Genomic DNA, 27,885 nt, shown 5'->3' with positions numbered 1-27,885 from the left:
GCCGCTATCCTGTGATTCCTGGTTCCCCATCACTGTCTGTAGGACGCAGCAATTAGCCTTTTTGGCCCTTAATTAAAAAAGAAAATGTATACTGTTTTAAGTTAGCCATTGTGACAGCCATTTTTTTCTTAGTTCTAGTTTTCCATAATGAATACTAAACGGACTTTATGCTGAGCAGGGCCGGCACTTACTACATGCACCTGCTTTCTGCACATGTTCATGTACGGGTATGGCTGAGCAGGTCCACGTAAGGAAGCATATTCAGTCCATACGTCAAAGTGAGTGAGCATGGGCCGTGGGCCCAGGGCTGGGACAGTGATTAGCAGCACGAGGCCAGCAGGTGCTTTATTATCTCGAGGAGCACACACACATTGTTCTGTACAATGATTATTTTTCTTATTTATATACTTTGTGAAGATTAATGGTTGTTTTTACAAATGATGGGATGTTTCTAAGAATATCAGTTTTTTTATTATTGGTACAGCTAAGCACACTTCTCATTATCTGCTTACCGACAACCGAAGTCAATGTTCTCTTCCTTGTAAGACAAACGTGAAGGGCAACAATTTGTTTATTTCTGGTGGATGACAAAGAAATGCCTCTGTTTGTGCCCCACTGTTGAATCACATACCTCAAAAAAGTCGCCAACATTTGTAAATCGGGGCAGTTTCAAAGTTGCAAAAATGCCCAGTGCAGGTTTTTGCATGGTATTAGAGACTGCATGCAGTTGTGCTTAACGCAGACAATTTTTGTGGCGATAACACGGAAATCAACTGCAAAAAGTGTCCCTCCATACCATAAAAAAGATGTATAAGCAGCTGAAAAAACAGCCCACACACCGACCTGGCAGAAAAGGCCATCATGCACTGCCTGATTGAAAGAGCATTGACATTTCAATTTAAGATTAAATGATTAAATTAATGATTGCATAAGGCAGGAATACTAGATGACCCAACAGTTTGCTGTGATCCAACTATCATTATTATAGTATTTATAAATAGTAAATGACAGAATCATTCATGATACCTTTAAAGTTATAATGCAGGCCACCTCAAAATGCAGAGTGGCTTGAGCCACTTTCATTTTCGAGAAGCCTATTCATAATTCGAGTTTTATGAAATGACAAAAAATAACAAGTTCAAGTGCCTGCAGAATGGAAATGATTGCCTTTCAAAGTCCTACTGAATCCATTTTAGAATCACCAATCTCGTAGCATTCATTTTAATGAGAAACATTACAGAATGCACATCTGCCACATCTCCATTGTTTTATTGTGTTTATGTGTGCCATTTCATTGCCTAATATGTGACACTTTGAGTGATTCTATATCACCAGTAAAACCAAACAGTGAAATCCATATGTAGGGATAAATATCTGAAAGTATCCCGTTTCGAGCAGCAGAGAGCCCTAGTAAAATACACTTCAAATATGTACCACATTTTCAGATGCTTATGGGACGTCACAAGCCTATTTCCACTTTCATAAATGATTGTACTGCAACCCACTGTGATGTCATGATCATAAACAGGCATTTCTATCCAATCTCAGATGCTAAGTCCTGGAGATCATTTACAGAACATCATGAGGAAATTCCTTGGCATGTGAACACCATGCAAAATGCTGGCACTAGCAAACTGAAGGTAATTGTTGGACTAGAGGTGATCAATCCGGCAAATAGGAGGGAGTCAACCATGACAAAATGTTTCCCTCACATACTGAGGTCATTTTTGATGTAAGGGTCACCTATGGTATATGGACAACATTTGTTGTAAAATTCTGGCACTTACACAATTTACGTAATTGTTTTATATAGGGGGCACCTATGGCAAGTCGGGGTGCCCATGGCAAAATGCTGGCCTTTGCAAAATGGAGTTAATTTTTAACATATGGAGGTGCTCACTGCATTTTGAAAAAAATAGGGTTATCTTCTGGGGAGCATCAGGTTTCAATGGCTTGGTTTACTATGAAATGATTTGAATATTTAATGAGTGCCCTTTCAGCACCTGTGGCAATTTTATGGGAAAATTGAGGTTAAAAATTTGCTATTTCACCCCAATCTTTTCAAATTTTACTCAGGAGAGAAACCTCCAATAAGAGATCAGGCTTACATGCCTCATTCGCTCACTACAATTCTGCCCATGTATAATGTATCATGCCTCAGAACTTTCAAAGATCAAGTTAGCACTGCCAGAGCAGGGAATCCTGTATCCCATTTGTCAATTATAATTATTAAATAACACCAGCCATCTGTCATATGGATCTTTGTTAGTCGACAAGGAGAGATGGTAAGGATCTATCATTTACATCAATTACTATCACACAGTGAAGTCCAACTGGGGCTTAACAGCAGTCGACAAATAAATTTGGTGTGAGTTTAAAGGGCTTTACTATCAAATTAATTCAAAACTAGTTATTAATTTAGTAAATATTACATGTAGTCATCATTGTTACAGATTTAAATAACCCATTGGTCGATTTTTCAAGACGAGATTAGCAAGAATTGCAAACAAAATAGAGAAAATAAAGCAAGTGTATTCAATAACGGAAAATCCCTAATCTAAACTAATACAACATTGGATATAAAGACATTTGATTTCAGCAAACAAGGTAATGTATTAGTTTCAGAAACCCTTATGAAAGGATTCTGATGAGAGAACAAAAAAAAGTCATCCCTAAGATCTGCTTCTTACGTTCTGTAGCCCTGTACTTATTCTCTGGTAGTGAAAAGGGAAGCTCTCTGAAAGATGGTTGCTCTCTAATATAAGGAATACACACTAATATAATTCTACCAAACATCAATGGCAACAAATAATACATTCCACATTCCTTTTAACCAACCAGTATCCAGCAAACTCAGGTAGGAGGTAAACTCCTACGATTCTCACGTCTTCAAAGTGAGCTATGGACTCATGCCCTTGGTTTGTTGCTTTGAACTAATCTTGTTGAACAGTTCTTCCCTCGAGTCACATCTCCTGCCATCTCTTCTCTTCCTGGTAAGAACATCACTATTAGTTGACTGATACATAACAAATGCCTGTTCACTAGCTAACAGAAGGCTTCTGGAAAATGACAGAAAATGTTGTGTGATAGAGATCAAATTTTAACAATGCATTAGTTGCATATGGTGACCTACAAACCTTCATTTAAAAGTGTAACCAAGAAAATTAATGTGAAAATGCAAAATGTGCACATTTGAATTATGGTGGACAATGTGGTCTCCATTCGTATTTGACATCACATTTTAACATGATGATATTGTGCATTTATATTTGAGTGAATTACTGACATGAATTAATGTTCAAAGTATTATCTTTAAGAAGAAATAATAGAAATGAAGTATATTATGAGTATTAAATTATCATGAATTGATCACACTTTTATTGAATTAAATTAATTTTATTAACATGAGTTACATATGTGCAGAAAAATAAATACACTTTTAAAAATGCTTTAATATGTCATAAATCATCTTTGCAGTAAAATAATTTGCTTTGCATATATGTTCCAGTTGTATAGGATTTATGTCTATTAATTGCATTAATGTGCATTTTGGCTTTCTTAGCTGGACTAGGCCTGAAGATCCATTCTTGCAGCAGTAAAGGAAAATTACTTGCTTACTCTGTTCCCTCTGACTTGAATTTTTCCCTAGTTTGCTGACGTGATGTTGAATGTCTTATTGTATTGATGATGAAGAACATGGTTCAGTGTCAATTGTGTAACAATATTTGTCCTAGCTGTTGAACAATAAAGGAAACTTTAATGAATCTCATGTGAATTGTTTAGCTCATTCTGTTTATCTTGAGAAATAATTTTGAATTAACAAGCAACTAGAAAATGTATTGAAATGACTACATGTTTTCTCTGAAAACAGGTGCAAACTTGATGGTGTCAACGGCTATCATTGGATGCTGAATCTTGTGCGTAAGATGAGCCCATCTGTAGGACCAAAGAAGGAGCCCCTGGATATTTCTAATTAGTGGGAGACTTTGAAACTCGGTGTTAGTCCATCAAGTCAGTCTGTTGAGTTAGTCTGCTGGACTTAGTCCATCAAGTTAGTTCTGTCTAGTAGCCTGCCAGAGTCTAGTCTACCAGTGCTTTGCGTCTGCTGCTATCACCTCCCATCCCTCTCTAAGTCTTCTGATGAGTTTCCTCTTAGTTATAATTGCCACATTGGTTTATGTTGTTCAGTTCTAATATGCCCAATCAATTCTGAACTGCTGAGCTTCGCAATGTGCAGCCCATGTTCTTCACTGTCCTGATGCTGCTATCTACCGATGTCATGAGAAGGTGATCGGTCTGCTTGATAAAACTTTTCTGTCTGCTTTCCCATGGGGATAGGTATAACTAAATGTGGTTTCTTGTTTCCTTTCCAGCATAGATAATTATACTACCATATTTTTATAAAGAGTTGCCATAGTTAGATAATTTTTCCAAATTAATTTTGCCTTTTCCATTTTGCTTTTGCCCTCATGTTTTAGCCTGTTCCCACACATGCAAGGCCAAATTCACATTAAAGATAAGAATGGCCCAGCCCAGATAAACTGATAGTTAAAATTGTATTTTGATGATTTACTGATGTCACCATCATCTGCTTTGAAATCTAAAATTAATGTGCATATTGTAGTATTGCTGATTTATGTAATTCTTTTGGGGTGTTTAACAGTATTGATGTTTAGTAGGTTAACTCTTTTCAGATGATTTGGTCAACCTATGGTTTTCATGTATGTTTATAATTTAGTTTTGTGCACCATATACGTAACATTGATTTTGGGATTGTAATAAAGTTTTGAAACTTTATTTAGTTTGGAGTTTGATTTAGTGTTTAATTTGTTCATGGTGTCTAGAATTGTTTATGGTTCTTATGTTATTGATCTATGTTGAATGATTCTAACTACTACACTCCTTATTGAGTGCAAAGGTCCAGTTGACTTCTCATGGTGAGATAAGGTATAGTGTCTCACCAGCACGCTTGTGGTTTCTGAACCCGAGGCAGGAAGAAGACCTCCATGAGTGTGCCAGCAAGTGGAAAGAGAAAAACATCTTGTTCAAAGCAACAGTTTAAATGCAAGAACAGGCCTCTTCACCTTAACTTGTAAAGTTGACATTAAAACTGACATAAGTAGTTAGGTTAACTTAAGTCAATAAATGTGTTAATGTTTTGCTTATAATGCTTACATTTAATCACCTAATAAAAAATATATTTTTTTTATGTGTTATTCAGGATAGAATTTTGCATTTTTCAGTTAAATGCATTTAATTTGCAAAATGAGGAAATCAGCACCATAATATAGGTGGTATCTAAAACAGACATTTGTCTGCGTTATGTTGTTATTCTAAACATGCAGTCATTAGAGTGTGCCATATTATAGAATTTGAGAGATGTCAATTGTGATTTTAGGTCATGTGACATGCCTTCCTAGAAAACTTCAGGCTCAAGGGTCATATGGTGTCACTTCCTATGATGTCATTAATGTAAAAGGTATGGGATTTCACTTCCACTACCTCTGGCATTTGGATGAATCAAAAGTTTCAAAGTTTAAAAGGGGACCAATGCCAGTAGTGCAAGATCTTAAAATGACTGAATTTCAAACATGCATCTTAAAGATACTTTTCATGGGTTAGTAAAAGATGGGACCATTCTTCATCATCAAAGTCTTTTGGGCTTTTCCTGGCCCAGTAATGTTGTAGATATATTTTTTCAGTTTAGGTTATACCTAAATTATCAAAGAATATATGCCTGTTAGACCTGGCATCCTTAGAATGGGTTCCCACTGACTGTTTGCCCTCAGACCTCCTGTTTTTTGCAGACTTTGTTTTGGCTGTCCTTAGGATTCTGCACACTTCACCACCGCTAACAAGTGCTAAATTGCTTGTGCTCTTTCCCTAAAATGTAACATTTTGCATGTACCCAATAGGCATATTCAATCTACTCATAAATCCCCAGTAAATGTATTTCCTTTTCCAAGAGCCAAATGTATTTCCTTTTCCAAGAGCCTGTAGATTAAATACTGCTAGTGGGCCTGTAGTGCTGATTATGTCACCCAATTAAGTAGCCCTTTAAATATTTACCAGGCCTGTCATTGCAGAGCCTGTATGTGCAGTTTTGAACTGCCATTTCGATCTGGGGAAATAACCCTTCTGCTAGGCCCAGATCTATCTTTTTAATGCACATATTTACCCCCTATCATAGGCCCTGGACAGCCCAGAGAGCAGGGTGCAATGTATATAAAAAGTTGGCATGTACTTTTTAGTTTTACAAGTCCTGGTAGTGAAAAACTCTTAAAATCATTTTTACTACTGCAAGGCCTATCTCTCCTTAGGTTAACATTTGAGTTCCCCCTGCTACATTTATAAGCCCCTCCAAGTTTGGTGTCTCAGGAATCACAATTTAAAATCCTAACTTTTGTTGAAGACAGATTTGGAATTGTAATTCTGAAAAAGACACTTCTAGAAAGTTGCCATGTTCTGTCTTAGCTATTTGTTGCCTGCTGCCTGTCTCTAATCATATGTCTGGGGTTGAGGGGCAGCTGGGTTTTGTTATTTCGGGTAGGCATCCACACACAAACGGAGCTTATGTGTGACTTAAAGGACCATTGTATTGTGATGGGCCATCCTCGGCACAACGAAATGGAGGAGCTGGACACAGCCTCACTTACACCTGAATAGGCTGTGTCCTGTCCACACACAAAGGGATGCATACCACCTGTAGTGAGTCTGGAGCCAGGACAGAAAGAATAGACATCTATGTACTTCAAAGGCATCAGTACACGTGTGGGCCTGTGGACACTGCCAGGAAGAACTGTCACTCTGCTGGGCTTCACTCTGCTGCAACCCTGCTTTGCTATGATCACCCGTTACCTGATTCCCTCTTGCCTTGGAGTGAGAAGAAATGGACTTGAATCTCTTAAACCTAGAGTGACTCCCAGGGATAGTTGGTTGGGCTCCCAAACTGGAGTCTAAGGGGCATAAAAGACATCCAACCTCCCAGCTTTTGCACCTGGAATCTGCCATGTGTGAGTCTACCCTGCAAAGTGGGGCCACTGGACCCTTAGCAATGGGCTTCAGGTGCTTCCCTGTGGAACCAACATATCCGCTCTGCTGAGCAATGCATCTTCAAGCAGAACTAGTGCATTGCTACTGCTATGTGGATTGGACCAAGCACACACAGGCTCACATCGCTGCCACATCCCACATCTTGGTATTGACGCATTGCCTTTGGAACTATCGCTGCACAATGCTTCTCTGGAGCAAGTTCTTGCATCCCTTGATGATGACGCTAAAGTTCTGCATCGCAGGTTCACAGCTCATCGAACTGATGCATTGCTTCAACTGCGCAGCGCATCCCGACACCAGCCTTCGCATCACAAGCCCCATCAACAGAAACCCCGATATTGACCCAAAAGGAGCTTTCAAAGGCAGCCTTGCCACAGCTTCAAACCAATGCATCGCATCAGCTGCATGACACATCTTCCTCTTGGATCCATGCACTGCTCTGCATCCAGGATCTAAGGTACTTTTGTTCAGCAGTCCTAACTGGGTCCCTCTAGCTTGGCGCATGCAACATTATGGGTGACGAACTTCTGACTTTGTCATGGTCCAGCATGACCAACAATCCTCAGTTGGCGATTTCTTCTTCCAAGCGCTATTCTGCAGTTTATTCTTTGAAAATTCGAAACCTGAGTTCTACTAATTGGATTTTTGTCTTGTATTATTTATTAACTTAAGATCTTTTCTGAACTGGTGTGAGATCCTTTTGTGTGGTGTTTTCACTGTTTTACTGTTTGAAGTGTTGCACAAATCCTTTATGCATTGCCTCCAAGTTAAGCCTGACTGCTCTGTGCCAAGGAATCAGGGGGTTAGTACAGGTTTATTTGAGGTTTGCTTGAGTCTTACCCCAACAAGAATTGTGTTGCTGCTTGACCAAGGCTCACACTTCAGTGAACCAACAACCCAATTTCTCACAATGTCAGGGATCATTTTTTGAAATATATTTTTTGTGTGCATTTTGAGAGTATAATTGAAGTGACAGATGACCACTTTTCCTTGATGAGTTTCTTAGAAAGAGGGTTTTCAGTTGTAGCAATTTCTAGGTTTGCCTTGCTAGGAGATGAAAGTCTTTTTGTAGGTTGGCAAATGTTCTCATTTTGTCCTGCTTAAAGAGATGACGAAGGTAGAAAATGCCTTGGAAGCTGAAGCCTCCAAGTATATAGGCCGCTTGACAATCCAAATGTTGCTATTGTGACAATTTAGGTGCTTTAGATCAAAGAAGCTGTTTTCTTTTGATGCTTTGTGTTTTATTGAACATTGGAGCAATGGACTGTGGTGTTCCTTGGACCTCTTGGGTTGATTGTAAGGCACCTGTGGACTTCTGGTCGTGTTTGAAGGTGATTTCCTATATTGACTTAATGTGGAGTCTCCAGACCTACTTGGAAGTTGTTGCAATTGGGTTCTGCCCCTTTAGTACACCCGGATTGTTTGCTTTTTTGATCACCGGTTTTGGTTTCTTTACTATGGGTGAGTCTCACTATTGGTGTCTCGCTCAGGGCAATTACATGGCAAATAAACTACATGTGTTTACTGCAAGTGTCTGCCAAGTAAGATAAGGCTGCTGTGATGCAGCAAGGGTAAGGGGCACTTGGCTAGTTACACATGAACACATGTGCACATACCTGTGCACCTGTGTGCAGGTTGAAAGTGGGAGACTACTGTCATGCACTGATTACAGTAACCTGCCACAGATGGGGACTCTACAAGAATAGGTATTCACCTAGGACAGTGGTTCCCAAACTATGGTCTGCGGACACCCAGGGGTCAGTGACACATTTCAAGGGTGTCCGCAGGCCTGGGCTGGGAGGAAGGCAGCTTCTCCAGTTGGGGCCTCTGGTGTGTGTTTTTATATTCATTACATTCCTTTGTTCAGCAGTTTTAAAGGCACTGCAAAGCTTCTTGTACAGCAAAAATAAAAACGTCAAGATAATTCTAGTGATAATGTACCTGCTGGAGGGGAATGAGAGTTTTGACTCATGGGAGGTAGCGCAGATGTTTAATATGCCTGCTGCAAAGAACGAGTATCATGCAAAGAACAGTATTTTATATGCATTGCACTGTGGGTTACTGCTTTTGTCACAGAGATTCTTTTGTTACTGTGCAGTTCATAATCTAGCATAGTGAGCTAAGAACTGCCATTAAAGAGCTGCATGCAAACTGCTTGGGCCAAATTCGAAAGTTTTTTTTTCTTCCAGTCTTTCATTTTCCTGATGCTGCTAAAAAAGGTTGGCTTGTGTGGAAATGCATTCTTATTATTAAAATAATCTCTAACCACTGTGTTGTGTTCTGAATCCTGAGTTTATGCTTCTCTAGACCAAGCACTCTTTTAAAATGACTAACAGTGTGGATGACATGTGAATCCTACACCTTACAGTCCCCTGTAAAGTGCTCCGACACCCTACAGTGGTATGAGAGATGCTACAAAACAAATTAATTACATGTGACAGAGAGGTTAGGGAGAGATGAGAGGCCCTCATGGTTTACTTCCTTCCCCCACCACATAATTATGTGAAAAAGCTATCTCAGATCTTACGTGCCTAAAAAATAAAAACAGAAATTGCTCAGGAAATGTAGAATCTGACCTGAAGATTCACCTTTCCTGAATAAAACCAAACATTGAAAGGTTAGTCACGGAGATGCAGCGACAACCTTCCCAATAAAGTGTTGAGAATTTTGTATATTTTTTCAATATAAAAAAATTATGGCCCTCATTGTGATTTTGGCGATCTATTTCAGAGACTGCCGAAGTCACACCCACCATACAATCGCCAGTCTTGGCGGTCTTCAGACGGCCATATTATGGCTGCTGGCTCCTCTCTGCCACTATTTGGCGGGGAAGCCACCAGCAGCCATACTAGTGGTTGGCGGTCTAGTGGAGCTTGCTGCGTCGCCACCGCCACCTCACTACAACACCTCCCTTCATATTACAACATTGTAAATGGCATGGCTGTGTTGTGTTGGCGGGATGTTGGCGGCGGAGCAAGCTCTATGGATCCCGTTCCCTCCGGGACAACCACAGCGACCACCAGGTAAGGTGATTGTCCGACAGTGGAGGAAGGTGTGTGTGTGTGTGAATGGAGGGGGTTGGGAGTGTTGTGTGTATTTGTGTGTGTGTGTGCAAGTGTCTGTGTGCTTGTGTGAATGCCTGTATGCGGGGGGTGTCATGGCTGTGTGTGCATGTGTGTGAATGAATGAGCGTGGATGTGTGCATGTATGCCTGTAAGTGTGGTGTGTGCGTGCATGGATGGAGCGGGTCAGAACGGGGATGGGGGCATCGCTGCTTGGAGGGGTTGGGGCTTCTGATGGAGTCAGGGAGTGGGGGGCTCCTACATGGAAGGGAGGTGTGGGGAGTCTTGCTGTGGTGACAGGAATGAGTATTCCTGTCGCCAGTATCCTTACCACAAGGGATTTCGTGGCGGGGGTACCGCCACGGAATCCCTGGCAGTAAGGATACTCACAATACTGCAGGTGGTGTTACGTGGACCGCCGGGTTGACCAGTTCACTAGCACTGCCATAACTTGGTGGTCCTGCATTGCCACGCTATCGGCTGTCTGACCACGACTGGGGCAGGACCTCTAATGTCATTATGACCGCCTATAGCTTTAGTAATTTCAATATTTGTTTGGTGTGTACTAGTTATATTTTTTGTGAATTACTGTTTTAATATTTGAAATTTAAATCAAACAAGCTGCTTGGGGGTCCTCACCTCCCAGTAATGGTTCATTGGGGGTCCTCAGGAGTCAAAAGGTTGGGTACCAGTGACCTAGGATAGGCCTTATAAGGGTAGTGTACACTATTAGGGAAATGCAGTGTGATTTTCTGTTTGCCTGCAGTGATACCCCATTATACACATAGCAAGAGAACTGCCTTAGAGGGCAGGTGTCCTCTCCTTTGGCCTACAGAGACCATTGACTTCTTGAACTGGAGTGTAAACTGTCCAAAAATTCAATATTGAACCCCAAACATGATATCTATTTTCCTGGCTCAGGTCAGGATCAGAGTCCAGGCCTTTGTCACCCTGCTGTGCCCAGTTAATTACATTTCTGTCCAGCAGCAGGAACAAAGTCCGCCCCACACAAAGGAGCCATTAGCAGTACTTCTTCTTGCTCCTGAGAAGGAGAGTGGTGGAGCGGAATGAACTACATCAATCACTCAGCTGTCACACTGTACCAAGAATGAGTCTGCTTAAGCCCACAAAACAAATGAATGTGCCCAGACAACTGGAGCCAACCCACCAGGTGGCCCTCTTTGTAATTCTAGTTTACAAGTCCCTGCAGTGATGTCAGGGAGGGATGAAGATGAAACCACAGGAGCTGATGTGACCAATAATTCCTAGGTGATGCCATTTTGGGCTGTCACAGCATGCTGAGTATGAGAGTTAGGACAGGGGTGGAGAGGTGACGAGACACCATAGGATTGGCCAGGGGTGCCTGACTTCTGGAACATTACTCTCCCCCTTAAAAACTCTTGGAAAAGGAGGAGGCTCTCTTTTACCTGTTGATTTTTCTACACTTCACTATTGGATCAAGGGACCACCATAGAGAACTGGAACTAGGAGCCCCCTGACTTCCACTCAGGACCAATGACCCTGCCCAGCTGACCCTGGACCAGTAGGTCTCCCCAGTGAGTCTAAGGACTAGTTGGGGGAATACCTTGGACTTTTCTGCACCCAGAAACAAAGATTAGAAGGAGTGCTGGTGCAGGAATCCAGGAGGACCAGTATTGCTCTGCAGATAAGGAGGGTTCCTGCAACCTTGTGGCTAGAGCCCACCACCAGGAGTAAAATGGGCCAAGGATCATCTAGATTGGTCCAACATGGCCTGAGTTATGGCATTTTATATCATGGCAACCTTTTACAGTTTTCCTGTCCCAGAGCGCACTGAGGCTCCACTGCCTCGCCGTTAAATTCCCAGAGGGTGGGTCAGGGTTCTGGGATAGGGGCAAATAAATTGTCTTTGTAATTCTTTGTACAAAACGGTCCACACAAGTGGCACGCTGCTTCCAAGCTGGTGCTCCCAGAGTTAGAGTGACGCATAAATTATGCAAAAAAAGAGGAGAGAAATCTGAGTAGTTCTCAAGTTTAGATGGAGAGCAGTTCCAGTAAGACGAGCAACACTCTAGACTTGCTCAACTCCAATGTCTATTTATCTAGCAAAGTTTTTAAGCATAGGATCAGCACAGTGCTATGCACACCGTGCTAGATAAGAACAATGTATTTTGCCATTCGGACAGCTACATCTTTAAACATATGATTGACATAGTGCCATCCTTGCTGAGCTGTAAAATGATAAAAGCAATTCACCACTCTAGGCACAGTACTATAGCGATGGACTGGTAAAATACCACCCAAGCCGACCTGGAATCAGTAAAAGCAACCCCTGGCACATGTTTTGCAATCTATATAGCTCCTCAGAGGGCTTAGCTTTGTCCAGACACAAGGGAGCATCCAGTATAAGTCAAAACAAAACCCTTTCCAGTAAAGCCACGCCTGGTGTTCCCCATCTAGAAATCCAAGAAGTGGCAACACTGGGCCACGCTACCTGGAACTGACTGGAGGAGTATCCGTTCCAGTGATACCGCTGTGTAAGTGCTGAACTAAAGACAAAAATTAGCAATTTATATAGACATACATATTTAATTTACACCACATGCACCTTCATCATGAGTTGATTGGAGCGGTATCACTGGAACGGATACTTGAATCCGTTATGGGAATGTCTGTTTCCTGAGACTGACTCAGTTTCACAGGAAATGTTGTGTTCAGAATATGGTAGTTTCTTTCAGTTTTTAAACTTAGGTAATTTGAATACATTTTTTAACATTGTTGCAAACTTTAATGGCTCTCTCATGCACAGCAGATTTTTTTCAGGGTCTGTACCTACCTCACCGACCCGTTTATTGGGATGGATTTAGATGCAGCTTCACAAGACTTCATCGCTATCTTCCTTTGTTCTTCTTTCGATCTGAGGCACTGCTTTGAATTGTGGCACCCTATGTGTAGTGAACTTGTCTTGATTGTGGGTACTGACTGCGCTTCGAGAGATTGCCATCCATAGAATGTTCGGAAAGAACCTGAAATCGTACCTGTTGTGTTATAAACTGCTTCAAAGTTAATATTACAGCCTCTGCTGTTATGTTGGCTTGCTTATTCTAGCCCTAAGATGCCCATGGGCACGGTAACATAAAATGACGCTCCCCTTGTGGAGAATGGGATGATGGATCCTTAATCTCCTATATCTTACACATACTCATTGGCCTTCAGCTGAATAGGGGGCCCGCTAAAGATTTGGGGGCCCTGTGGATGATTGCGACCCCCCTCTAATGCCAGGGCTTCAGGGGCTTGCGTTATACCCCTGTCGCTGGGAGAACGCCACACTTTATAACTAGCCACACTTGTTCATAGTCGCTTGTGAGATCTGGTAATGGAGAGATAGCTGTCATGTTTGCCATTCAGGGGTGTAGCTTCAGGAGTGGTGTTTGGGGTGTTGTACTCCCCTAATAAATGTGTTTTCCAATAAATAGTTAGGTGCGCTGTTTTCAGTCGAGTATGGTGAGGTGTCTGCTATATTTCATCAGGATTTTTACACACACACACTCTTTTTTTTGCAGGTACTTGAAAATGTTGGTTATTGTAGAAAATATTGCATTTCATCTCACTTAGGGCCTGATTTAAATTTAGGCGGACAGGTTACTCCCTCACAATGGTGACGGATATCCCGTCCACTGAAATATAAATCCCACTATTTCCTATGGAATTTACATTTCAGCGGATGGGATATCTGTCATCATTGTAATTGAGTAACCCGCCCATCTGTCCCCTACCACTTTGCTTTCCTCTCCCTTTCCACTGCTCTTCATATGCTCCCTGCTTGTCCTACAATGTATTTTATTATTTTATCATTTTATGCCAGTGTAATTGGTAGGAACATTTCAAGCTCACCCCCCCAATCTTACTGTCCAAGTTAAGCCTCTGTAGCCATGTTGTTGCTCCTATTCTTTTGTGCATAACACTCTGTGGACATTTTGTAGTCTCCCTCTCCTGAGACTGACCTTTTATAAGTGTCAATTAACTTTACAAACCCTTGATTCAATTATTTCATTTGAGTAACACCCATTTCCTCCTAGGTTCTCTGTCTCACCTTTGATAGTTCTTTCATAGTGTTACACAGTATCATTATTCTCCCCCCTAAAGCCACCATGTGTGCACTGTATCTAAGATATGACCCACCATGGCGGTAACTAGTGTCAACATTTTTGATGCTAGTTCAGAGCTTTGCAGGATTAGCATCGAAAATGTTGATGCTAATCCTGCAAAGCCCACTGAGGCCCATTGTAAACAATGGTGTGCCTCCTTTCAATGCCTGCTCTGAGAAGATGTTAAAAGTGCTGAAAAAAAGGATGCAAAGATTATAGCGCAGCCATAATCTGGCACAATGGGTTTACAAAGTAGTGCAGTGCATGCGTTGCACCACTTTGTAAATTAGGCGCAGCAATTTTGGCCTTGCTGGGCCACATTAGCATTTCAAAAATGATGCTAATGTGGCACAAGGAAGCGTCAGGGGCTCTTAATTCTGCTCCTCAATTTATTGAAATGTTACAGTTTACGAAATGTAACATTTCCACCCCAGAGGACATTATTGAATTAACACGCAAAATTAAGCTTTAGTAGGAAAAATCTAGTTATTCGATGGACTGAAAACTTGGAGGCTTACAAAGGCATTTTGGAGTAAAGCATCAGCTGCTTTGCAATTTAAAATATTGCTATGGCGCATCCAGTGTTGACCACGTCATAGTGCTTTTTCATTTTAAAGCATGTTGCACAGCAGCTCATGCTGTTGGGGAGTATGTGTAAAAACAAAGCAGGGTGAGTGAGTGGTTAAGTAGCATGAAGGCAGGGGTTGGGGAAACAAAACGGATGAGGATGGGGTGAAACCAGACGGGATGAAAACAGACAGCAGGTGGGGTTGGAGGGAAACAGAAAGTGAAGGGAAATGACTAGTTGGGTTGAAAACAGACAGTGGGGGAGGGGGTGGGGGTTAAACGGACAGCGGGGGAGAGGGAGACCATACAATGTGATGCACTCTAATGGAGTGCTTGGCCAAAAGGTACAAAAAAGTACCTTCAGGAAAGCTCAGCCACTGGAAGAACACTGTTCCCAAAGAGGCAGCTGTGTTGGTTCCATGTTCCACAGTGCAGACAGAAACTCAAAGAGGACTGCAGGAGGAAGTGAAAAGCCGACAGGAAGCAGGATGCATGACCAGTAAGAAGCAAGGAAAGGCCTGAGATGCAGCAGCGGCTGCTGCCAGGAAGAGGTGGGGGCAGGGGGGAAGCATGCAGGTCAGGGGGCGTGGGGGGGAATCAATACAAATACATAAATAAACGTACCTGCCGCCTCCGAGTTTCACCACTCCAGCTGCCTCGGTTCCTCTCATCTTCTTCTTCCCTCCCCACCAAATCCAGACACTTCTCTCATGCTGCTCAGGGAGGGAGTGAGACACTGCGCTTGGTCTCCACCCAGCTGTGCAACACAGTCCAGTGGAGAGTTCTAAGTGCGTGTGTTAGTTTGCCCGGCCTAGGACAGTCTGCCAAACTGACATGCACACTTAGAAATGCACCACCACTCCTCCTCCACCTGCTAATGTAGAGGATGCTGGCCCCACCCTAAGAAAGCATAAAAATAAAGTGATAATAAAATACTTTTATTACACTTTATTTTTCTGTTTTTAGCAGCAGGGCAATGCTCCTCCGCCATAGCTAAGGGGCCACCCCTGGAGAGAAGATTGCAGGAGGAGGTGTGCAGCCTGCAGAAAGCAGGAGGCGTGACAAGTAAGGAGCAAGGAAACAAGAATGAATTGGGTACCAACAAATGGTAAATATCAATAAGTAATGGGCGGGAACTAAGCCTGTTTTTGAGCTTTTTCTTTCTGTTTCAAGAGGTTGCAATGACAGCGCATGACTGCTGTAGGTGAAACCTAAAAAAAAGTTATAAGATTCAAGCGTCAAGCAAGGGATCCAAGTTTGAAAAAGAGAAAAATAGATGATATATAATTTGCCTAAAACCCACTGATTCAAGCCTTCAAATTCCTTCCCAATTTAACCAGTTTCAGGTATGGAATTTCTCACTTTTGATAGAAACCACTAACAAATGCCTTAGAATGAATACCTTGTTTGAATTATCATGTAGAACTCCCATAGAGAGTTAAGTATAGTTTAAGCCAGGCTGTAAATAAACCAACTTACATTACACCCAGAAAAGTTTGTTGTTTAATTGGCGTCCAGAAAAGGCCAACAAGTTCCAAATCAGTTCCAAAACAAAAACAGCACACCTTATGCCCGAAGCATGTAAGGCTTGCATTTACATCCAACAGGCGCATCACACACAAACATCAAGGCACCCCAAGCGAGATAATTTGAAACCATGAGGCATATTCACATTAAAAGTGAAGCATCAGTCCCGATGCACCACTTTTCTGCATCGCCCCTGCCCCACCAAATGACACCATGGTTGTGCCGTATTAACAATACAGCGCACCATGGCAGTTGTTAGGACAATGCCATCAACGTTTTTGATGATACTGGGGAGCTTTGCTGTACTAGCATAAAATGTTTCGATGGAAGTACAGGGAGGCCCATTGAATAAAATAGGTGTGTCATTTTAACACCAGCTTTGAGCAGACATTAAAAATGACTGAAAAATTTGGTGCAGTGAAATGTTGTAAATTTTACTCTGCCATTTTTTCAGGCCTCCCTGCATCAGAACACCCCCTTGCATACATTATACCTGGTGCAGGCATGAAGTGGTGCAAGGGTTTACAAAGTGACGCAATGCAAGCATTGCGTCACTTTGTAAATACGGTGCGGGAGACAGGCCTCCTTAATGCTGCCTTAGCGTAAAAAACAAAATGGCGCTAGGGCGGCACAAGGTGGCGCTAGGCGGCTTGTAAGTATGCTGCTGTGGGGAAGTAGCCTAAACCACGACGTTGGAACAACGACCCTGTTTTCCTCTGCCCTAACCACGCTTGTCCGGAACAATAAACATGCATGGTTAAGGCAGAGGAAAACAGACTCCAGATCGGAGACGATGCGGTCAGGTAAGTGGGGCTGGGGTATGGTTGGGGGGTAGTTTTAGAGGCAGGGGTGTAATTTTTGTCTTTAGGGGCAGGGGTGGGGGGTCACTGTAGTTTTAGGGACGGGGTGGAGGGTTGGGGTAGGTTAGGTTTTAGGCGTGGGGTGGGGGTTGAGGTGGTTTTAGCTTTTAGTGGTAGGGGTGGGGCTCGCTGTAGTTTTAGGGGCGGGGGTTGGGGTTGTTTTAGGTTTTAGGGGCAGGGTGGGGGTTTGTGGTAATTTTAGGGGCGGAGTGGGGGTTTGGGGTGGTTTTAGGTTTTAGGGGTGGGGCGGGGTTGCTGTAGATTTAGGGGTGGGGTTGGAGTGGTTTTAGGGGTGGGGTGGGGGTCGGGGTTGCAGTAATTTCAGGGGCGGGTGGGGGTTGGGGTAGTTTTAGGTTTTAGGGGTGGTGTGGGAGGTCGCGGGAATTTTAGGGGTGGGGGTTGGGGTGGCTTTAGGGGCAGGGGTAGGAGGTCACGGTAATTTTAGGGGCTGGGTGGGGGCTGGGGTGGTTTTAGGGGCGGGTGGGGGGTTGGGGTATTTTAGGTTTTAGGGGTGGGGTGAGGGTTGGGGTGGTTTTAGCTTTTAGGGGTGGGGTGGGGGGTCACAGTAATTTTACAGGCAGGCGTGGAGGGTTGGGGTGGTTTTAGGTTTTAGGGGTGAGGTTTGGGTGAGGGGGTGTTTTGAGGGGTGGGGGTGGGGTAATTTTAGGTTTTAGGGATGGGCTGGGGGTTGGGGTAGTTTAGGTTTTAGGGGCGGGTTGGAGGGTTGGGGTGGCTTTAGGGGCGAGGTTGGGGGGTCGCAGTAATTTTAGGGGCTGGGTGGGGGTTGGGGTGGTTTTAGGGGCAGGTGAGGGGTTGGGGTATTTTAGCTTTTAGGGGTGGGGTGGGGGTTGGAGTGGTTTTAGGGGTGGGGGTAGGGGGTCGTGGTAAGTTTAGGGGCAGCAGTGGAGTGTCGGGGTAGTTTTAGGTTTTAGGAGCAGGAGTAGTTTTAGAGGCGGGATGGGGGACCAGAGGGGGTCGCATGCTAGAACCATGCATGCCATTCTGCGCATACCTTTACTAGGAATACCTTTACAAAGAAAAATCATTGTTAAGGTATTCGTGGTAAAGGCATTAGAGGTACCAACGCGGTCCTTTGTTCCTACCGCGTTGTTCAGCCATGTGTGGTTCCAGCACGCGTTGTTCCGACATACATTAGCCGCTGTGCATAACTACAATGTAAAGAAGACCAATCACTGGCATGGCCACAAACTCACAAAACTTTTCCTGGGGTAACTTGGATATGTTTTGTAAATGTCAGAAAGTCCATGCGTAGGTTTGCAGGCCCAGATTAATAATTTTTGTTCGTGAATCGGGTCTGCATCCAAAAATCGAGAGATTTCCGCAGTTTCATTGGATTATGTCACATGTGCAGACTTTTCTCCGTTTTCCATGTCTAACAGAAGGTGCTTCAGGCTTGTGTTACTGGTGATAAACTGTCTGACAACGGAACGTGTGCTGAATCATTTTTCACTGACAGATTTAGGCTGTTTTGCTCTTCCGGATCTGCGCGCGCTGCCTCCCTCCGAAACATCTGCGATCAAACATTGATATCTCGGAGGAAAGCATAAACTGTCTGGATAGTGAGTTATTGTTTTCTTTGCTGTTTAGAGCTTTCGCCCAGATTCAATACATTAAGAAGTGCTTAGTTAATAGAGATCTGAACGTCGAGTAGGGATCAAACAATAATTCAGGTAATGAGATGTATTGTGAGGTACAGGCCATGCATTTTAACAAAAAGGCTCTCATTATGAGTCGCCTCAATAATTGCGATTTGGATGGTAACTATTTGTATCCGCCCTTCCAATTCAATTATGAGTTTGGCGATAATGATGGCACGTCAAACTTGCTGTATATTTATCGAGGGTAGGAGTGCCCGAAATTTACTTTATTGCACTGATAAATTCCGACTCAGCAGATTTTCATCTTATCATGTGTGATTAACATCACACCAAATATTTGCAGGCCATAATGAGGCTTTTTTTTTTTTAAATTAGGCAGATGTAATTTGGCAAAAAATGTGACATTACTGTCTAAGGATTTGCAGGACATTTTAATCTGTCGAAGAAAATGCATCCTTTCTTCTTCCCTAGTTGTAGTAATTCTGGCGGAGGGCCAGATATCATTTTTTTCATTGTCTGACTAGTTTGCCAGCAAACTGGAGCACTAAACAACATTATCTGGCCTGTGTTCATCCGTCAGAGTTTATTAATATCATCCGCAGCTCAGTGTGCCTGCCAGATGCTGACTACGAAGACAGGTGCTCCACTCTAAACTCTATGCCCCATTGTTTATAAGCTACCAAAATGTTTAGAATGTCTGTTCTATAAAAAGCTAACAGAAGTTCTTAAAATAAAAAATCAAATCAATTTATTGGACACCACAAATTATACTCAAAATCTATAACAGTGTCGCCGTAGCTAATGATATCAGAAATGGAACACTGTTCTTCAATTATCACACAAACATATACTCATATTAATACCATAGGCATCTATCTTTGTGTGTCATTTCTGGGCCTGGGTGGAACTCGCTGAGTTATGCTCTGTGGAATTCTGCAGTTACAAAAAAACTCAGTGGGATTCTGCAAAACGATTGCCCGTCCCTTTGTGCTTTTTTTTTCAGGCCAGTAGCTCTTTTCTCACTGAAAAATCATCACGAACAGCATGACACGGTGGTCTATAAAGGTACAGCCATTTTGTTTTGGTTGCTATTGTCTTTTCTTGATGGCTGATCCGTCAAAGCCCATCAACTGTTTCCTATTCATCCATCCCAGCATTTTCATAATTAGTTTCTTATTGTGTCATTGTCCCTGTGTTTATATTTGTGCTATTTTTACGTTTTGTTAACTTTTCTGTTATACTTTATTTAATCCTTCTTGCTCTCCTGACCTATCCTGTTTGTCCTCCTCCTGTTTTTTGCTCCAGTCCCACTCCTTCCTTCCTTCGCGACTCTCTCACTCTCTCTACTCTCAATGACAGAAGAAGGCAACCTAGTCACCACCCGCAGCCCTTGTGGGTGGCGCAAAAAAGCAGTGGTGCTGCCAGACCCATCTTTAGCTAGGTATAGGTGGCAGCACTCATTTTGTGGGTGCAGCGCCAGCTCCTCTGCTTGCTAACTGTAGCCAGCAGGCCTGGCAAGGGCTATGCCCTGTGGCAGTGGCAGCTGCTACGGGTCGAGTGCAGTGGTATGTGCGATGCAGAACCAAAATCACTAGGACCCAGCCGCAGCTGTGCAGATGTCCTTGACCGCGAACAGAACCTGCTCAACTTGCTTGGTGTTGAGGTTCCAGGGCTTGGTTAGTAAATAATATTTTTTGTTTTCTAAAAGGTAACTATAGCTTGTGCCCCCGACATGCCAGATTTTTCTTCAATAATTTGACTGCTAGTGTTTCATTGACGTTATAAAAGTTGTCATGAGTGCTATAATATCTGGGGTAATTAGAAGTGCATGGCGAGGGAGTGAGTTATAGTTACCTTAGCCTGTGAGTTATAGTTTCTTGAAATAACATTATGGCTCCTGAATTTCATTGGATTTGTGCGAGTAAATTCAGACCCTAAATATAAAGTACCTGTAACCTTTGGTTTTTTCAGTGAATTTCTATGTTTTTTAACATAAAGTAATTTTTATTACTATGGCCCTCATTAGGACATTGGCGGGAAGTACCGCTTACCGCCATGCTGACTGCCGCCCACCACTACCCATAATATGACACACACATATCAATTTGTCACTATACAGCCACACACACAAGTCCACCAGCCCAAAGGTCGGTGATAAAACATGTAGTAGCAAAACCCACACCGTTACGCCAACAGAACTACGCCCACAGCATTATGACCCACGAATCACTGCGGCGGACATTACATGGCAGTAAACCATTGGCGCTATATAGCACCGTGCTCAAAATACACACACACATACAAAACTACACCACATAGGACAATTTAAACTACACACAACTGACACACATACACACACCACACCCACACATCCCCACCACTATAAAACACACACCCACATTACCCACAACCCCTATTTATCATGGGCACTATTTCATTCACAGAGCAAGTACCCCAAAGACTATTTTTAATTACACACAATGGGAACATTGTTCAACTCCACCACAAGGGATTTCTAAAACATATTATGAAAAGTTTGCACATTTCTCTGGGCACAATGTTAAAAATGCTGAGTCACATTATTTCAAATTGCCATTGATGGAAAATGTACATAAATTATTGACAGATCCGAAATTCATTTATTAGGATTCCTTTGTTTCCCAGATGGCTATGGAAGGCTATGAATAGTGGCTGAAGTTGATTGACTTAAAAAGTGTGTAAGGAACATGAAATTGGCAAATAAGGGGGAAGGAAGCTTTGTTTAGAGAATGTCTGGTACCTGTTTAAATAATATTTTTAAATGAAACTGTACAACAACAAGTTGCTTAGGCATAGCAAAAATTAAGGATTTGAATGCGCTCAGTATTCCAGCCCCTGCTAAATTTTACAAATGGCAAAAATATATAAATGCAACTGAAGTTCAACTCGATGAATGGGTTCAGAATAGCACGTTTAATGCTTCACAATCATGTCTTGGTGGGTGTTATTGTCGCCAATAGATACCAATGGGTGTCATAAATGTTTTGTAAACTTCACAGGGGTTTTAGAAGAAGTATGCCGGACCCGCGGGTATATCCGAACTTGCGGGTATAGTAACAACATACAGTGTAGGGAAACTATGCCATCAATGGTTTAAGAGTTCCTCACTAGATGCTGTTAGAGAACACCTCAGTCCTCTGTCTAATAACACTGACTTACAGATTTCCTGTTATGCCCCAGAAAACAATGCAGAAAGCGCTTCTTGTACGCAGTCTATAATGAAATTTGGAAGCTTTCCCATCAAGAAGCTGCTGCCCGGTTAAGGCAAATAAATCATCAAATCTTACAGAAGGCATTAGCTGTTGTAGATAATGTGATTTATACCCTGTCCGACTGGATATACACCTTAAACAACATTGTTTCTTCTGCAATAGACATAATACAAAGTGATGTGTCTTCTTTACACCATGGACAGAGTCAACTAAGGTCCAATATGCTGTTGGGTTGGACATTACAAACATTGAAGGCAGGTCGCATTCCCTGGCAACACGTTAACGCAAGGGCGCATATTTTCCACATTTAATTTAACCTGACAACAACAACTAATGGCTAAGAAAGAAGCGACTTATGCCATCTTAAATATTGAAAAGTTAGAATAGTTGGCTTTTACTGTTGCTGAAATACCATCTGTTGAGTGCTTAATACAAGGGGTTATTAATCGGCCTATTTCAACACTTCAATTCACGTCCTGCTTAAAACGCATTCCAATAGGCAGGTGTGAAAGGCTAGGTGATTGTTACATCCATGAGGTGTGGGAGCTGCGCTTCTCATACAAATGTGTCAGTGGCATGAAAGAGGTCTTTCTTGGCGGTAGTGAATGCAAGACTTCTGTCAGCCATTCGATGGTTTGTAAACAGATGTCCTTGCATGGGACATGTAACGCTTCGGCAGCAAACTTGGCTTGTTATCTAAAGGGAGTTCAGGTCCCCTTGATTAGACCTGTGTTCAAGGTGCTCTCAAAGAGCAGCTAAGTCCTCCTCAATAGTGAACAGTGTTGTGGGATGCGAGCCGGAATAGTTTACGTTGTTTCGTTCTCTAAGAGTGTTACATGCTGTGGAAATATCATTTTTCCTCCCACAAGACAGAGGGAAGAAGCTGAGATTTGGCCCAATATCGATACTTCAAATATGAATTTTGCAAGTTGGGCATACTCAAGGCTTTATTTTTCCAAAAACTTGTGGTGCTTACATCTGCACACAAGACCTATGCGCTTCAGGTGGCAAAGTCACTTTGATGAGCTCGTGGGACGAATATTTAATGTGCCCAGTCCTACTGGAATCACAAATTTCTTTAAGGCTGTTGGTTCTGGTTTCATTCACACCTTCTCCTCTATATTCAGTTTAATACCATCAGCCATCCACTCAATATTTTCCAGTATTTTCAGGGGATTTCCGATAACTTTGGTTATAATAGATGGCGTTTTGCCATTGCTACTTTTTCTGTACAATGGCTATCCCACCACAACACGGAAGATTAAACGCGCTTCCACCATTGCAGCTGTGTCATGAACACATGATGCAGTACTTTGGAGCATCACTCCTGGAGCAATTGGAGTGTGACTGGTCCCTGTCATTCAAACTGATTTTGCATTGTGTGAAGCTTGTATTTCGGTGCCACTGGTGCTCGTTCAAACATGCACTGAAAGCTTGCCTTTCTAGGCAGTGCTTGCTTTCATTAGACGCTGATCTGTTGATGTTCTCGCTGAGGGCTCATTACCAGACATGCGTTGAGGGTGCGCTTGCTACAGAAAGTTGCTTATAAATTGCCCATCATGGAGGATGCAGCACTAAACTCATTGTTGGGCACACCATGGAATGCTGCTGCCTTGGTTTTCCTTGGCGATTAATTTCTTACTTTACCACCTGCCGAAGTGGAAGATTTCCTGTGTTCAATTATCCCGGATTCGATTGGCAACTTCTAAAATGATTCTGACTCTTGAAATTCAGCCTTTTTTATGCCACAGTTAACATTTTTAAATTGTCCTTCTAAACATGCTCAACTGTCTTTTTAACTTGTCATTATTGACATTTTTATACATACCTTAGGTTAGATTTTAATAGCTTTTATAATGAGCTTATAACCGGCAAGGTGAAGGGTTTTGTGTAGCCATTTTAGTTATAGCTTCATACACGTTATTTTAGCAAACTAGGCCTTCCACTGTGCACTTTAACCCAGATTAGATTTTATCCAGCTTTGTTTATTATTTTACCAATAGCCACATTTGCGGTCCTATTTTATTATTCTCTATCTAGCTGTTCTTTGCCTATGCCAGCACTGCGTTTTCAAACAAGACATTTATTTCACTCTGTGCTCTTCTCAAGGCTGCAGTAAGATAGGTTGCCGGTAAATGTGGTAACGCTTTGTCTCTAGTGTTCACAGAAACATATGCACTCTTACGTAGGGACCCTTTCTTGGAACATCAGCTGTTTTATTATAAAACACTCCTCTGTCCCTCACACGCTAAAGGGAGATTCCAGCCAGATGATCACAATTGTATGCTGACTGCTGAACGCTTCGCTACAGCTGCTTATGCAGACTACAGGCCTCTTGCTCAGGTATGACGGATGATATTTTCCCAGGGGAACCTGAAGGGCAGAACTAGAGCTTAACATGCTGTGCTCTAACATAGCAGAGGTGGGAATTATTTTAATGATTCTAGTGACAATATGGTAGTGTTAATTTTATGCTTTATTCTCCTTGTCACAATTTTAATCCTGTCTTGCTTCATCGTCCTAGATATTGCAGGACATGCTTTATTATATAAGATGCAATTGATTAATCAAAACCTTATTGAAACATAAACTGCCTCTGATTGTCCTTGTCTATATGAGACTACTGTAAATGAGAGAAAAGGATGCAACCTGAGTGACCACGATTTCCCTGAAGAGTCGATTGTGTCATGCGCTCGGCTCCCCAATCATCCCTGCTCCTGGGTAGAGATCAGGCACTGCTAGTTAGCCGGAGCAAAGCCTAGATTAGGCCGACAGGTGTCACCTGTAGTGGGTTACAGTCAGACCTCCACAGCCTCACAGTACAAGTGATTCTGCCGCTCAAATCCAGTAGTCTCAATAGAATAATGAGAGTGTGCGCAACAGTGAAAATAAAAGACTAGAAAAAAAACAACTTTCTAATTTGTGCCATGTATTTTGCATGCAGCTCTTTAATTGCAGTTTGTATCTCACTATGCTAGATTACGATTATGAACTGCACAGTAACAAAAGAATCTCTGTGACAAAAACAGTAACCCATTGTGCCATGCACATAAAATACTGTTCTTTACATGCTACACGTTCTTTGCAACAGGCATATTAACCATCTGCGTTACTTCCCAAGAGTCAAAACTGCCACTGCCCAAAACTCTCATTCCTCTGCAGCAGGTACATTAATCTCTAGAATTTTCTTGATGCTTTCATTTTTGCTGTAAAAGGAGCTTTGCAGTGCCTTTAAAACTGCTGAACAAAGGAAGTAATACAAATGAAAACACACACCAGAGGCCCCACCTGGAAAAGTGCCTTCCTCCCAGCCCAGGCCTCCGGACTCACTGGGAATGTGTCACGGACCCCTGGGGATCTGTGTACCACAGTCTGGGAACTACTGCCATAGAATATGTATAGAGTCCCTTCCCTCTTGGTCACATCACCAGAGGCATGAAATGTGAGTGAGGTTTGAAATTAGGGATAGCCTGGGGTTGCAACCGTGACTTCTAGTTCACCCATGGTGACCCCTGCTTTTTTGCTTGCAACTCCTGACTCTCGTTGTAACCGCTGCCGCTATCCTGTGATTCCTGGTTCCCCATCACTGTCTGTAGGACGCAGCAATTAGCCTTTTTGGCCCTTAATTAAAAAAGAAAATGTATACTGTTTTAAGTTAGCCATTGTGACAGCCATTTTTTTCTTAGTTCTAGTTTTCCATAATGAATACTAAACGGACTTTATGCTGAGCAGGGCCGGCACTTACTACATGCACCTGCTTTCTGCACATGTTCATGTACGGGTATGGCTGAGCAGGTCCACGTAAGGAAGCATATTCAGTCCATACGTCAAAGTGAGTGAGCATGGGCCGTGGGCCCTAGGCTGGGACAGTGATTAGCAGCACGAGGCCAGCAGGTGCTTTATTATCTCGAGGAGCACACACACATTGTTCTGTACAATGATTATTTTTCTTATTTATATACTTTGTGAAGATTAATGGTTGTTTTTACAAATGAGGGGATGTTTCTAAGAATATCAGTTTTTTTATTATTGGTACAGCTAAGCACACTTCTCATTATCTGCTTACCGACAACCGAAGTCAATGTTCTCTTCCTTGTAAGACAAACGTGAAGGGCAACAATTTGTTTATTTCTGGTGGATGACAAAGAAATGCCTCTGTTTGTGCCCCACTGTTGAATCACATACCTCAAAAAAGTCGCCAACATTTGTAAATCGGGGCAGTTTCAAAGTTGCAAAAATGCCCAGTGCAGGTTTTTGCATGGTATTAGAGACTGCATGCAGTTGTGCTTAACGCAGACAATTTTTGTGGCAATAACACGGAAATCAACTGCAAAAAGTGTCCCTCCATACCATAAAAAAGATGCATAAGCAGCTGAAAAAACAGCCCACACACCGACCTGGCAGAAAAGGCCATCATGCACTGCCTGATTGAAAGAGCATTGACATTTCAATTTAAGATTAAATGATTAAATTAATGATTGCATAAGGCAGGAATACTAGATGACCCAACAGTTTGCTGTGATCCAACTATCATTATTATAGTATTTATAAATAGTAAATGACAGAATCATTCATGATACCTTTAAAGTTATAATGCAGGCCACCTCAAAATGCAGAGTGGCTTGAGCCACTTTCATTTTCGAGAAGCCTATTCATAATTCGAGTTTTATGAAATGACAAAAAATAACAAGTTCAAGTGCCTGCAGAATGGAAATGATTGCCTTTCAAAGTCCTACTGAATCCATTTTAGAATCACCAATCTCGTAGCATTCATTTTAATGAGAAACATTACAGAATGCACATCTGCCACATCTCCATTGTTTTATTGTGTTTATGTGTGCCATTCCATTGCCTAATATGTGACACTTTGAGTGATTCTATATCACCAGTAAAACCAAACAGTGAAATCCATATGTAGGGATAAATATCTGAAAGTATCCCGTTTCGAGCAGCAGAGAGCCCTAGTAAAATGCACTTCAAATATGTACCACATTTTCAGATGCTTATGGGACGTCACAAGCCTATTTCCACTTTCATAAATTATTGTACTGCAACCCACTGTGATGTCATGATCATAAACAGGCATTTCTATCCAATCTCAGATGCTAAGTCCTGGAGATCATTTACAGAACATCATGAGGAAATTCCTTGGCATGTGAACACCATGCAAAATGCTGGCACTAGCAAACTGAAGGTAATTGTTGGACTAGAGGTGATCAATCCGGCAAATAGGAGGGAGGCAACCATGACAAAATGTTTCCCTCACATACTGAGGTCATTTTTGATGTAAGGGTCACCTATGGTATATGGACAACATTTGTTGTAAAATTCTGGCACTTACACAATTTACGTAATTGTTTTATATAGGGGGCACCTATGGCAAGTCGGGGTGCCCATGGCAAAATGCTGGCCTTTGCAAAATGGAGTTAATTTTTAACATATGGAGGTGCTCACTGCATTTTGAAAAAAATAGGGTTATCTTCTGGGGAGCATCAGGTTTCAATGGCTTGGTTTACTATGAAATGATTTGAATATTTAATGAGTGCCCTTTCAGCACCTGTGGCAATTTTATGGGAAAATTGAGGTTAAAAATTTGCTATTTCACCCCAATCTTTTCAAATTTTACTCAGGAGAGAAACCTCCAATAAGAGATCAGGCTTACATGCCTCATTCGCTCACTACAATTCTGCCCATGTATAATGTATCATGCCTCAGAACTTTCAAAGATCAAGTTAGCACTGCCAGAGCAGGGAATCCTGTATCCCATTTGTCAATTATAATTATTAAATAACACCAGCCATCTGTCATATGGATCTTTG

This window comes from Pleurodeles waltl, chromosome 4_1 (assembly GCF_031143425.1).
Source record: "Pleurodeles waltl isolate 20211129_DDA chromosome 4_1, aPleWal1.hap1.20221129, whole genome shotgun sequence".
Classification (NCBI taxonomy): Eukaryota; Metazoa; Chordata; class Amphibia; order Caudata; family Salamandridae; genus Pleurodeles; species Pleurodeles waltl.
Note: the sequence above shows the minus strand (reverse complement) of the source record.